The 12,425-nt window shown below is 37.4% G+C and overlaps 1 long non-coding RNA gene across 1 annotated transcript; it reads left to right on the top strand.

Moving 5' to 3' along the window:
* Positions 1-1,613: 1,613 nt before the first annotated feature.
* Positions 1,614-2,069, top strand: LOC120878676. Its single transcript, XR_005724606.1, has 2 exons — positions 1,614-1,650; positions 1,968-2,069. It is a non-coding gene; the product is annotated as an uncharacterized LOC120878676 (long non-coding RNA).
* Positions 2,070-12,425: the final 10,356 nt, after the last annotated feature.

Below are 12,425 nucleotides of genomic sequence, written 5' to 3' on the forward strand. Positions count from 1 at the left end.
TCCTATCAATTATTTTAATGTTTTTCCATACAAGCATGTAAATTTAAGCAAATAACTGAACATTGGGCTTGTTGCAATACAGCCTCTGATATCTCAAAATAAGACAGTAATTTCTAAGTAAAGCAGATAGCAAACTGTTGTGATAATATGTTGCCTCTAAACAACTCAAATGTTTGTATACACTATGACATGTTATTCTGGGAGGCATGCACCATGGTAGCTGAGAATGCTGTGTGTTAGAGAGTTTAACATCCAAGATCACAAAGGAGATGATTGACAGATCCAGACCCTGATTCTGATTCTGATTCAGTGAATGTGTGCTACGTTGCTATGGGCCAGACACCCTAATGGGTGTCTTGTTTCAGCCTCTCTATCTCCAGCCTGCTACTCATTCCAAAAAAGATCATCTCAAGAAAGCTCCATCACCAAAAAGACTATTTTTGTATTATGCTAAATAATGTGAAACATTGCTCATGCCTTCTATTGACCAATATACTCCCATTATTTTCACTCTAAGTTATTTCTGCAGAATTGTAATTGCCTACATTCTGATTTTTTTAAAATATCATCTTCTGAAGAAGTCTTTTGTAAAATGGAGACTATTTTTGATTTGTCTTTCAAGCAGAAAAGTGTTGGTGTTTTTAGCAGTAAGGCAATTAATAGCGGTGAATTCATGTCCTGCCATCCTCCAATGAATACTCTGTTTTTGGCTTCAGACTAACATGCGTAACAGAAAAATCAGAGGCAATAAGAGAACTGTGCCACTTTTGCACCTGCATTCATCTTGGAGGCAGGTGTTTATAGCTACTATATATGAGTGTTCAGATAATATGGTACACTTGGTCATAATGATGTCAGAGCAAGTAATCAGACTGAAGAAAGAGATCTGTGCTTAAAGAAAACTAAGTTGACAAAGTTGATCTCTATAAAGAGCTAATGGGTTTGACTCTTTAACTGCATACGTGGAGAGTGTTATGGAGACAAAACCTCGAACAATGCTGGAGGCAGTACAGGCTAAAGCTTCAATTATTTACTGTACTAGTGTTTTAAGATCAATATTCCTTTAATTTATACAGTTTGGAGCCAGGATAAGACTTTATTTCTCAGTATTTCACTCTACCATCCATGGAGGTTTTTCTTTAAGAATATATGTGGCTATTTGAAAATTCCATCATGTGTGAGGCTTGGCATGTGTGATAATAAAACATATATATTAAAAGTCTTTCTTTAGGAAACATGGTGCCAGAAATTGGTACACTTGTTATGCTCTAAGTTTATTGATCACGTTTTCTGATTTTCCTCTGCCTAGCCATGTTGCTTATCTGAAACTGGGCTTCTTAATAGAGTAGTGCAAATACCAATGGGCATAATTACTTTAATAAAGAGCTAACATGTTAGAAAAATCCCATAGGAATTTTCATAAACCCATATTTAAAAATTGGTTTTCCTTTCAAAAATCTAAACAAACTAGAATTGAGTGATTGCATACCACCTTCCTTTAAATTTTTGTACCATTTATATATAGGTTTTGAATGAATAATGCTTTCATATATTTCAAAAATTAAAATAATATAAATGTATACATAGAAACACAGGGAACTCTGCTCAATGTTATTTGGCAGCCTGGATGGGAGGGGAGTGTGGGGAAGAGTGCTGTTGTGTCCATCTCTTTGCACCTCCATAAACAGCAACACACAGGCTTCCCTGTCCTTCACTATCTCCCAGAGTTTGCTCTAACTCATGTCTACTAAGTCAGTAATGCCATCCAACCATCTCATCCTCTGTCATCTGCTTCTCCTCCTGCCCTCAAACTTTCCCAGCATTGGGGTCTTTTCCAATGAGTCGGCTCTTTGCATCAGGTAGGCAAGTATTGGAGCTTCAGCTTCAGCAACAGTCCTTCCAATGTATATTCAGGACTGATTTCCATTAGGATTGACTGGTTTGATCTCCTTGCAGTCCAAGGGCAGAATGGATACCTGTTTACGGTATAGCTGAGTCCCTCCACAGTCCACCTGAAACCATCACAACGTTGTTAATCAGCTATACTCCAATATAAAATAAAAAGGTTTTAAAAAAGATATACACAGAGAAGTTTTGCTCTTATCTCTGTTTTCCTCCATCTCCAATAAGGAATATTTGCAAAAAAAAAAAAAGAATGCATTTATTTCCTTGATACTATTTGTTAAGAATCTCTATGCTCTCTGGGAAGGTAGCCATCCTTTTCAAAGGAAGATCCATTCCAAGTGCAGCCAAGTGAGGTGTGTTCTTGCTTGTTGTTTCATTGAATAATTACAACAAATACTATGCAAACATAAGCTATAGAAAGCATCTGTGTTTCTCTTTCCCTCTTGGTCTGCATAAACACATAGGCATATCATCTCTAACAGTGGATGAGTCCATCACTCCATGGATTTTAAGCACAATAAAATCGCAGTATATACTGGTACAAAGGAAAGGATTCAGTTGTTCAAAGGGAGAAATCAAGTCAGACAAAACAGCCCCTGCAGAAATGACTTCTTCAGTAAAAATGACCAAGTTTTAAATAAATCTAATGTGTCTCTTCAACAGGACTCAAAGTGGTCTTGCGTTCATATAAACAGAAGAATTAGAAAGTGGGACAGCTTTATTTCAGATGACTTTTGATTATAGAATTTGAAAAAGCAGTCACTGAACAGCAGATTGGAGACCATCCAAACCTGGATCACTGAACTGGAAAAGCAGCTCAGGAAAGTCTCGGAGAAGATAAAGAAAGTAAATAAATAAATAAAGGACTAGGGTACAAAGAATGTGGAGGATAGACACAGAAAATCAAATATAGGCATAATGAAAAATACCAAAACATTTCCCTCATGTAAATGAGTGTAATGGTCACCTGGACACATTTAAAATGTTGTGTCCTGAGCCCTGTCTTCAGAGATGCTAGTTGAGCATGTTGGGGATTGGACTGAGGGATATCTGTTTTTCAAAATAAGAACATGGACTGATTTTAATGATAGAAAAATTCAGGAAAATACTGCCACAAATAATGTATATATATTTATTAATCTATGTATATCATTTATATATGTAAATATACATGATATTATTTCCAGAGGTTTTAAAAAGATGGTCTTCATATTAAAGGGGTCATAAAATAACAAGCAAAATTAATGATGAGACATAGTCTAGTAAATTGAATTTCAAACATAAAAGGGAAAGTCTTCAAATATCCAGTCAAAAAATCTTATACAAGGCAAAAGTATCTGTTTTGTCATATTTCTCTCCTATGACACTAAACACTAGAAGATAAAGAAATGTCAGCAATTGTGGCAAAAAAAAGCTATACTCCCTGAAAAGCCACTCTTCACTTTAGTAGCAGACAAACAATGGCTCAAAAAATATTTTAACTGCTCATCTCTTCTAAAGTTATTGCACATAAAGGAACATTAATTAGAAATGGAAAAAATGTAAGCCTAAAATTGTTAACATAGCTTAAAAAGCCAAACATATAATGTATTAAATTAGAATACATGTAATATCCAAAAAGAATAATAATGATAATCTAGAATTTTTCATTTAATTTATTTTTTAAAACATTTTAAATAATTTCCAACTCTCAGAAGAGTTGCCTGAATAGCATCACGAATTCTGGAATACCCCTCTCCCAAATTCAAGTTTTGGAATTGTTCTAACAATGTTCTTATAGCAAAAGGCTCCATTCAAGACCACAGATTATATTCAGTTGTGCCATCTCTCTAGCTTCCTTCAGTCTAGAAGAAATCCTAGTCTACCTTATTTTCATGACTTTGATATTTTTGAAGGTAAACTATTTTGTATAAGCTTTCTAAATTTCTGTTTGATATTTCCTCTTGATTATAACCGTGTTATGATTTTATTTGCTGAAATAATAGAGAAATGACACTGTATTCTTCACATTATTGTTTTGGTTTTATTTTTCTTTTAAGGACAGATTATTTCAACAAAATCTTGGAGATGGGAAGAAAGGAGGTAAAAATATACTAAAAATATACTAACCTTTCACTTTACATGTGGCTGTCAATAAACATGGTTTACTTTTTACCTTGATAGACAATACATGTTAAAATGTAATTAAAATTTGAAGGTGATATGGGTTATCTGGATGCACAGCACCTGAACTGAAGACTACCTTTCCCATGCTTCTGGGCAAGTAGATATGGCCATGGCACCAGGAATGAAAGGGAGGAAATCCCAGAAGAGAAAGAGACACAAGGATGAGCCTCCAAATCTGTGGACTAATTTCCCAAATTCTTGTTTAGCTCCAGAACTGCAGATGTTCGGAAGATGCCAGCATGCCCCAGGAGAAAAACAGCAGTTGGAAGGCTGAAAAAACCAAAAACAAGCAGTTCAGGTATTTTAGCAGCTACCCTGATGCTGGAGAGATAGAGTTTGAAGTTTGATTCCCATCAGTTTAATGGTGTTTGGGAAACACCCCAGGTTTTCCATGGAATCCAGAAAGCAACGTTGAGAAAAGAGACTCATGTCTCAGGAGTAAGTGCAGAACTGGAATGGACCTTCTTTATTTAGCAAAGCCTGATCAATTTAATTGTTTTCAGCGGGGCGGCGGTGGGGGGAGTCTCAATACTTTTCAGAGGAAGATAACAGTTTGTTACTGGAAGCCAAGTGCACAAATAAATCAGTAGGAGGGAACAGCTCAGAAATAAACCCAAACAAGCATAAAGTATTAGGTAATACTAGGTTTGATTGCATTTAACTGGAGATAGAAACAAAACAAATTAAAACTCCTCAAGATAACTGCTGTTTAAAAGTTCCACAATTTACCATCTACCAGTCTTTGTTGTTGTTCAGTCACCCAGTCATGTCCAACTCTTTGCGACCCCGTGGACTGTAGCACGCCAGGCCTCTCTGTCCCTCACCATCTCAAGTTCACGTCCATTGCATAGGGGATGTCATCTGCCATCTCATCCACTAACACCCTTCTCTCCTTCTGTCCTCAATCTTTCCCAGCTTCAGGGACTTTCCTGATGAGGCAGCTGTTCTCATCAGATGAACAAAATACTGAAGTTTCAACTTCAGCATCAGTCCTTCCAATGAGTGTTCAGGGTTGATTTCCCTTAAGATTGAATGATTTGATCTCCTTGCTGTCCAAGGAACTTTCAAAGGTATTCTCCAGCACCATAGTTCAAAGGCATCAATTCTTCAGCACTCTGCCTTCTTTATGGTCCAGCTTTCACAACTGTACACGACCACTGGGAAGACCATAGCCTTGACTAGATGGACCTTTGTCAGCAGAGTAATGCCTCTGCTTTTCAGCACACTGCCTAGGTTTGTTAGCATTTCTGCCAAGAAGCAAACATCTTCTGATTTCATACAAAAAAAAAATCTGTAGGCATATGATAAAAGAGAAATTGTAATTTATAGTCAAGAGGAAAATATGGTTTAAAAGAAACAGAACAACAGATCACCCAGATGATAAAATTAGCATGATTAAAATGTTAGAAAACCTACATGGAAAATATGGAAGTAATGAGAAGGAATTAAGAAATTTCAGGAAAAAGAACCAAATGGAAATCCTAGAACTAAAAAATTATAATCTCTGAATAAAAATATAACTGTATGATATTAGTAGATTGTATACAAACCACTGTTTACCAAAAAAAAAAGAAAAAAATTAGATTTCTACCTGACACCTTATATCAGGTAAAAATATGTAAAGGAAAAAGTATGTAACTTTTGTATAAAATTATAAAATATTATTATAAATTATTTAAATTAAATCATGGAAGATAACATAAAATGTAGGTAATATTTATATTATCTCGAGGTGGAGAAGGCTATTCTCAACAGGACACCAAACGTACAAGCAAGTCCTTAAAAAGTGAAAGATTTCATGGATAAAAATGTTTTTATTATAAATTTAATATGCCTTCAAATGAAAATACAAAGTATAAAAAAAGGAAAAGTATTGGTAGCATATATATGTTACTGGTTTTATTGGACTGGCCAAAAATTTCATTCAGGCTTTTGAGAACACTGGAACAGACTTTTTTGGCCAACCCAATATTACAAAAGTATCAATTAAAAAGTCACATTTCAAACAGTAAAGGAGGCAAAGAACAGGGAAAAACTTGGTAAATGAAGAAGTATAAATGGATAAGAAAGTATAAATGGATTAGAAGCATGTGAGAAATGTCCCATCTCAACAATAAAGATGCCGCTGAAAACACAGGAGTTGCCATTACATAACTGTCAGGTTAGCAAGTTTATAATGTTTACAAGATGGGTTGACAGCAGTGTGGAGACTGGGCAAACACACAATGTGCTGAAACGCAGGATAGTACAACCTTCCCAGAAGTCATTTATGAAGCTGCTCATGAATATCACTATAAATACAGCATTCTTAGGCTTAACATTTTATTAATAATTCTAAAAATTTATGCAAAGGAAAGAAATGTGTGAAGATAGATATTCAATGATATACAAATGTGCATATTTATAGTACAAGAAGAAAAACTGTAGTCCATTGACATTTAAAGTGGTTATTGTTAAGTGGTTATATATTTATTGCCATGCTGCTACTTGTTTTTGTAGTTCTTTTCTGTTCTTTTCTTCTTTTTGTTTCTTTCCTTGTGGTTTGATGATTTTCTCTACTTTGCTTGCATTTTTTTCCTCTCTAGTTTTTATGTATCTATTTGTATTTGCAGGTTTTTGATTTGTGGTTAGCATAGGCTTCATATGTGTTATCTAAATGTATCTACTCCTTTTAAACAGTCATTTAACTTCAAGCATATTATAAAAATTGTTTTTTACTCTCCTTTCACATGGTTTTGGTTCTTAATGTTTTATTTTATATATTCACGCTTATCCCTTCACTGTATTGTAGTCACAATTGTAGTTGATTTTACAGTTTTTGTCTTTAAACCTTGTCATTGCTTATTTAAATGAATGATCCACAGCCTTTACTATACATTTGCCTTTCCTAGTGGATTTTTCCTCTCCTATAACTTCTTCCTTTTTGTAGTAACCTTTTGTTTTCTATCTCAAGAAGACCCTTAAATGTTTCTTTCAGGATAGGTTTAGTATTGATTAATTCTTTTGGCTTCGGCTTGTCTGAGAATTTCCTTCTCTCTCCTCCTATTTTAAATGATAATTATGCTGGGTAGGGTATCCTAGTTTGCAGGCTTTCTCTTTCAGGAGTGAAGGTATCATGCTGCTGCCTTCTGAGCTGCAACATTTCTGCAGAAAAGTCTTAGTATTATGGTCATAAGTTCCCTTCTAACTGACCCTTGTTTTTAATTTTTTTTCTCTTTCTGCCTTTAACATTCTCTCTTTATTTTTCAGTTTTTCCACTTTAATTATGAAAAGGCTTGGTGTGGATCTGTTTGGGTTCATCCTGTTTGGAACCATCTGTGCTTCCTGTACCTGGATATCAGTTTCCTTCTTCAGGTTCAGAGGGTTTCAACCATAATTTCATCAAATGCTCTTTGATCCCTTTTATATTCTTTGGGGATCCTATAATGCAAATGTTGGTATGATTTTTTTCCTTTTTTTAAATTGAAATTTATTTATTTTAATTGGAAGCTAATTACTTTACAATATTGTATTGGTTTTGCCATACATCAACATGAATCTGCCACAGGTGTACACATGTTCCCAATCCTGAAGCCCCCTCCCACCTCCCTCCCCGTACCATCCCTCTGGGTCATCCCAGTGCACCAGCCCCAAGCATCTTGTATCCTGCATAGAAGAAAAACACCAATACAGTATACTAACACATATATATGGAATTTAGAAAGATGGTAACAATAACCCTGTATGCGAGACAGCAAAAGAGACACAGATGTCTAGAACCGTCTTTTGTTGGTATGATTAATGCTGTCTCAGAGGTCCCTGAAACTGCTTTCATTTTTGAAAAATTTTTTTTCTTCTGTTCTGATTGGGTGATTTCCATTATTCTGTCTTCCAGGCCATGTATGTGTTCTTCTGTGCCACCTAGGCTACAGTTAATGAGACCTTTGCCAGGTCGTGCTTCATTGATGCAATGAGTAAAACCATTAGTAATTATAACATAGATACATGCTTCTTGCTATGACATCTCTAATATATTAAGTGAGGAAAATCAGGTTTCAAAGCAAAATGCATAGTATGATCATATTGTGTTAATAATTAACATTACACACATTCATATAGATGAGTATAGAAATAAATCTCAGGTTTGCTAGATATACAATAAAAAAATCCTTTGTGATTTGAACACCCACAGATTACCATGTTTAATATTTTGAGCCTTATTATATGACTGAGTGACTTCACTTTCACTTTCACTTTTCAGGTTTGCTAAGCAAAATAGAATTTAAAGATGGTTTCTGTAGACTTTTTAGGCACTTCTTAGGTTCTGGCTATATACCGTGTTGTGAGCATATTGAGTAAAATAACCTTTAGAAAAATGAAGGTTACTGCCACATAGCAATTAGCATCACATTTGAGGGGCACTTTGGGTTGAATAGGTTTCAGTGGGTTGGTGTGCTTATTGCGTATAATGCTGTCAGTAGAAGAAAATGTGTCAGGGTTCCAATAACATTTTCAGGGATAAAAATTATTGCAGGACAAGAACTTCTCATTCTGTTCTAGTCACTCTGTCCCTTTGGCAACCATTTGCTCTTCGGGCCATTACGAGTCCCTGAATAAACAAGAGACAATCTGTCTTCATACTTTGAGTGGCAAGTTCAATTCAGACAATCTGAAAATTTAAGAAAAAGATTCCATCCACTCTCTCTGAGCTTTTTTTCTGCTCAAGTCAGCTAAAATTCTTCCAACTTTCCACAGCCACAGTGGGGCTCAAACTGGTGTACACAGAGCTCTTTGGGCACGATTCAGTGCCAGCATCCCATGGAACTCAGTCCTAAGCTGTCAAGAGCTCCTTTTAGAATCACATCTTTGGTTTCCTGGGTGATGTAGGCAACTGCACTCATGTGAGAACAATACACAACTTTGTTACCAGGAGTGCAAGCTGCTGGAGTTCGGTACAGGAAGGAAGAAAATCAGAACCCGCACTACATTTAGATTAAGCTTTGTGGGAAAAATGTGGGGAATTAAACTTGGAATATGGCATTTTGCACTGAAACATTAAAATAAATGTCTATAGGAACAATATAGTTAAAGCACAATGAGTGAATAAACCTCTTTCTTCTCTCCCCAGTTTGGAAAACTACAGGCCCCTTTTAGCTATTGGTGTTGATTTTTTTTTTAATTGTTATTACAAGTCGTCCTTACTTTGCACTGCTGTGCAGGAATAGTAAATGGCTGTGCAAGCTGACACCATGCATGGAAATCTTAATCACAGCTGAGAAAACTTATGATTGCTCTGTGACTATTAGGATTGTCATTAAAATTTGTTACCTTTGGTCTGAAGTGCAGAGGGAGCTGTTTTTAAAGACTAAAACTAATATATGCTTAATATACTGCTATTTAAAATGTTAGAAAGTGTTTATTTATTTAAAAAAAAAACTTATCAAGGGTAGCTTAAACAGTGATGCCCTTACTGTTGTTGTACAACTGCCCTGGCCAATTATCACATTCCTTTTTAGGTCTGGATCAATTTCCCGTTTGTATCCTTTTAATGTTGTGAAATATCTTCAAGAATTCTTTTGGTAAGACATTTTGCCAGCATCACTTCCTCTGAGACATCATCCTTCTTTTCCTCACCACCGTTTCCTCCTGTCAATAGCCTCACCTCCACCAGGATTTCTGGCTGCAGGTCTGGAGCCTCCTCAGTGGCAGCTGTGCCAACATCCCCACAGTCAGTGAGACTCCATGTGAGTTCCAGTCAAATATCTCTCCCCGTGTAATCGCTTCTGGTTTCTTTGCTGTTCCTCCATTTGTGTTGATCAGTTCCCTCTTTGATGATCCATTTTTGGAACAAGTCACATGAAAGGAGCTGGATGTCTTACGGACTCACCTGGAGACACCACTGCAGGAACAAAAGGGACGGCATGATGTTATTGCAACTACCTTGATGCATGCATGCGTGCATGTATGACGGTCATGTCCAACTCTGTATGATTCTATGGATTGTAGCCCACCACACTCCTCTATCCATGGGACTTCCAAGGCAAGAATGCTGGAGCAGGTTGCCATTTCCTTCTCCAACCATGATGCAAATATAGCCTGAAATATCATGTCATCTATAGGCTCATTCACCTCATTAACAACAGCAAAGTCAAAAATTTTCATAATTTGAGAACCATTTGCATGCAAACTCCTCTACTAATGACAAGTTTCAGTAGTAGAATCTACTACCAATAACCTAGAATGGGAGACAAGGAGGCAACACAAGCATGTGCTTTCCTACCTTTGAACTGAATGGGCTCTGCAATGACAGGCTTTGAAAGAAGCGAAATGACTGGTCATGATCATGAAGCACTCCTGTGGTCTCTTATTTACTAGGTGATTTGTGGATGGCAGCTGACAGCCGAGTGAGTGCTTCATGCATTTTCTCACAGTGATGACAACAAGGTAACTGGAACTTGAACTGTGTGGTTGGGGTCTGCTGCTTTTTAAACGAAACTGTGGTGACTAAAGTTCTTACAAAGTGAGAACGGCGAGTCCTGGATCAGAATTACATCCTCAAAACTTAGGTGAGAGGAGACATAGCTCTGTGCGGAAGACTAGAGCCACTTCTGGATTTCTAGGGGCAGGACTCTTCTGAACTGTCAAATCTGAAGTTGTGGGTTGACTAACAAATCACTTTGGTAATCCTAAAGACTCAGACGCGTAAACAAGCTGTCACATATGTGAAACTTCTGAAATGTGATGATGGAGAAGACTCTTGAGAGTCCCTTGGACTGCAAGGAGAACCAACCAATCTCTCCTAAAGGAAATCAGTCCTGAATATTCTTTGTAAAGGCTGTTGCTGAAGGTGAAGCTCCAATATTTTGGCCACCTGATGAAGAGCTGACTCATTGGAAGTGATCCTGATGCTGGGAAAGACTGAAGGCAGTAGGAGAAGCAGATGGCAGGGGACAAGATAGTTGGATGGCATCACCGACTCGATGAACATGAGTTTATGCAACCTCTGGAAGATGGTGATGGACAGGGAAGCCTGGTGTGCTGCAGCCCATGGGGTTGCAAAGAGTCAGACACAACTGAGTGACTAAGCAACAGAAATCATGGAGTACAGCTGATATGAACCAAAACTGACACTTAGAGTGAGCCTATTGACAGAACTGTGGGCTTCCAATGTGGTGCCAGTGGTAAAGAACCCACATGCCAATGAAGGAGACATAAGAGAAGTGGGTTTGGCCCCTGAGTCAGGAAGATCCCCTGGAGGAGGCTTGGTGATGCACTCCAGGGGAGCCTGGCAGGCTACGGTCCATACGGTCACAGAGTCAGACACAGCTGAAGTGACCTAGTATTGGCAGAATTGAAGAAAGGGAAAGGAGCTGCTCATCTCTGTGTAATCAGAAAGAAGTGAGGAAAATTGGAAAAAAATGTGGAGTGGTTCTGAACATCATAAGTAAACTGGTTGTTGTTCAGTCAATCGGTTGTGTCTGACTATTTGCAGCCCTGTGGGCTGCAGCACAACAAGCTTCCCTGTCCTTCACCATCTCCTGGAACTTGCTCAAACTCATGTCCATTGAGTCAGTAATGCCCATTCAACCTCCTTATCCTCTTTTGTCCACTTCTCCTGCCTTCAATCTTTCCCAGCATAAGGGCCTTTTCTAATAAGACAGTTGATTGTATCAGCTGGCCAAAGTATTGGAGCTTCAGCTTCAGCATCAGATCTAATAAATATTCAGGATTGATTTTTTTAATGATTAACTGGTTTGATCTCCTTGCAGTCCAATGGACTCTCAGGAGTCTTCATCAACACCCAGTTCAAAAGCATCAGTTTGTCTGCACTCAGCCTCCTTTATGGTCCAAATCTCACATCCATACATGACTACAGGAAAAAACATAGTTTTGACTAGATGGCTCTTCATTGGCAAAGTAATGTCTCAGCTTTTTAATATGCTGTCTAGGTTAGTTATACCTTCCTTCCAAGGCACAAGTGTCTTTTAATTTCATGGCTGCAGTCACCATCTGCAGTGATTTTGGAGCCCAAGAAAATTAAGTCTGTCACTGTTTCCACTGTTTTCCCATCTATTTGCCAGGAAGTGATGGGACTGGCTGCAATGATCTTCATTTTTTGAATGTGGAGATTAAAGCCTGCTTTTTCACTCTCCTCTTTCACTTTCATCAAGAGTCTCTTTATTTCTTCTTTGCTTTCTGCCATTAAGGTAGTGTCATCTGTATATCTGAGGTTATTGGTATTTCTCCTGTAATCACGATGACAGCTTCTGCTTCATCCAGCCTGGCATTTTGCATAATGTACTCTGAATATCAGTTAAATAAACAGATGACAATATACAGCCTTGATGTACTCCTTTCCCAATATAGAACCAGTC

Source organism: Oryx dammah, unplaced genomic scaffold (genome assembly GCF_014754425.2).
Source record: "Oryx dammah isolate SB20612 unplaced genomic scaffold, SCBI_Odam_1.1 HiC_scaffold_19, whole genome shotgun sequence".
NCBI lineage: Eukaryota > Metazoa > Chordata > Mammalia > Artiodactyla > Bovidae > Oryx > Oryx dammah.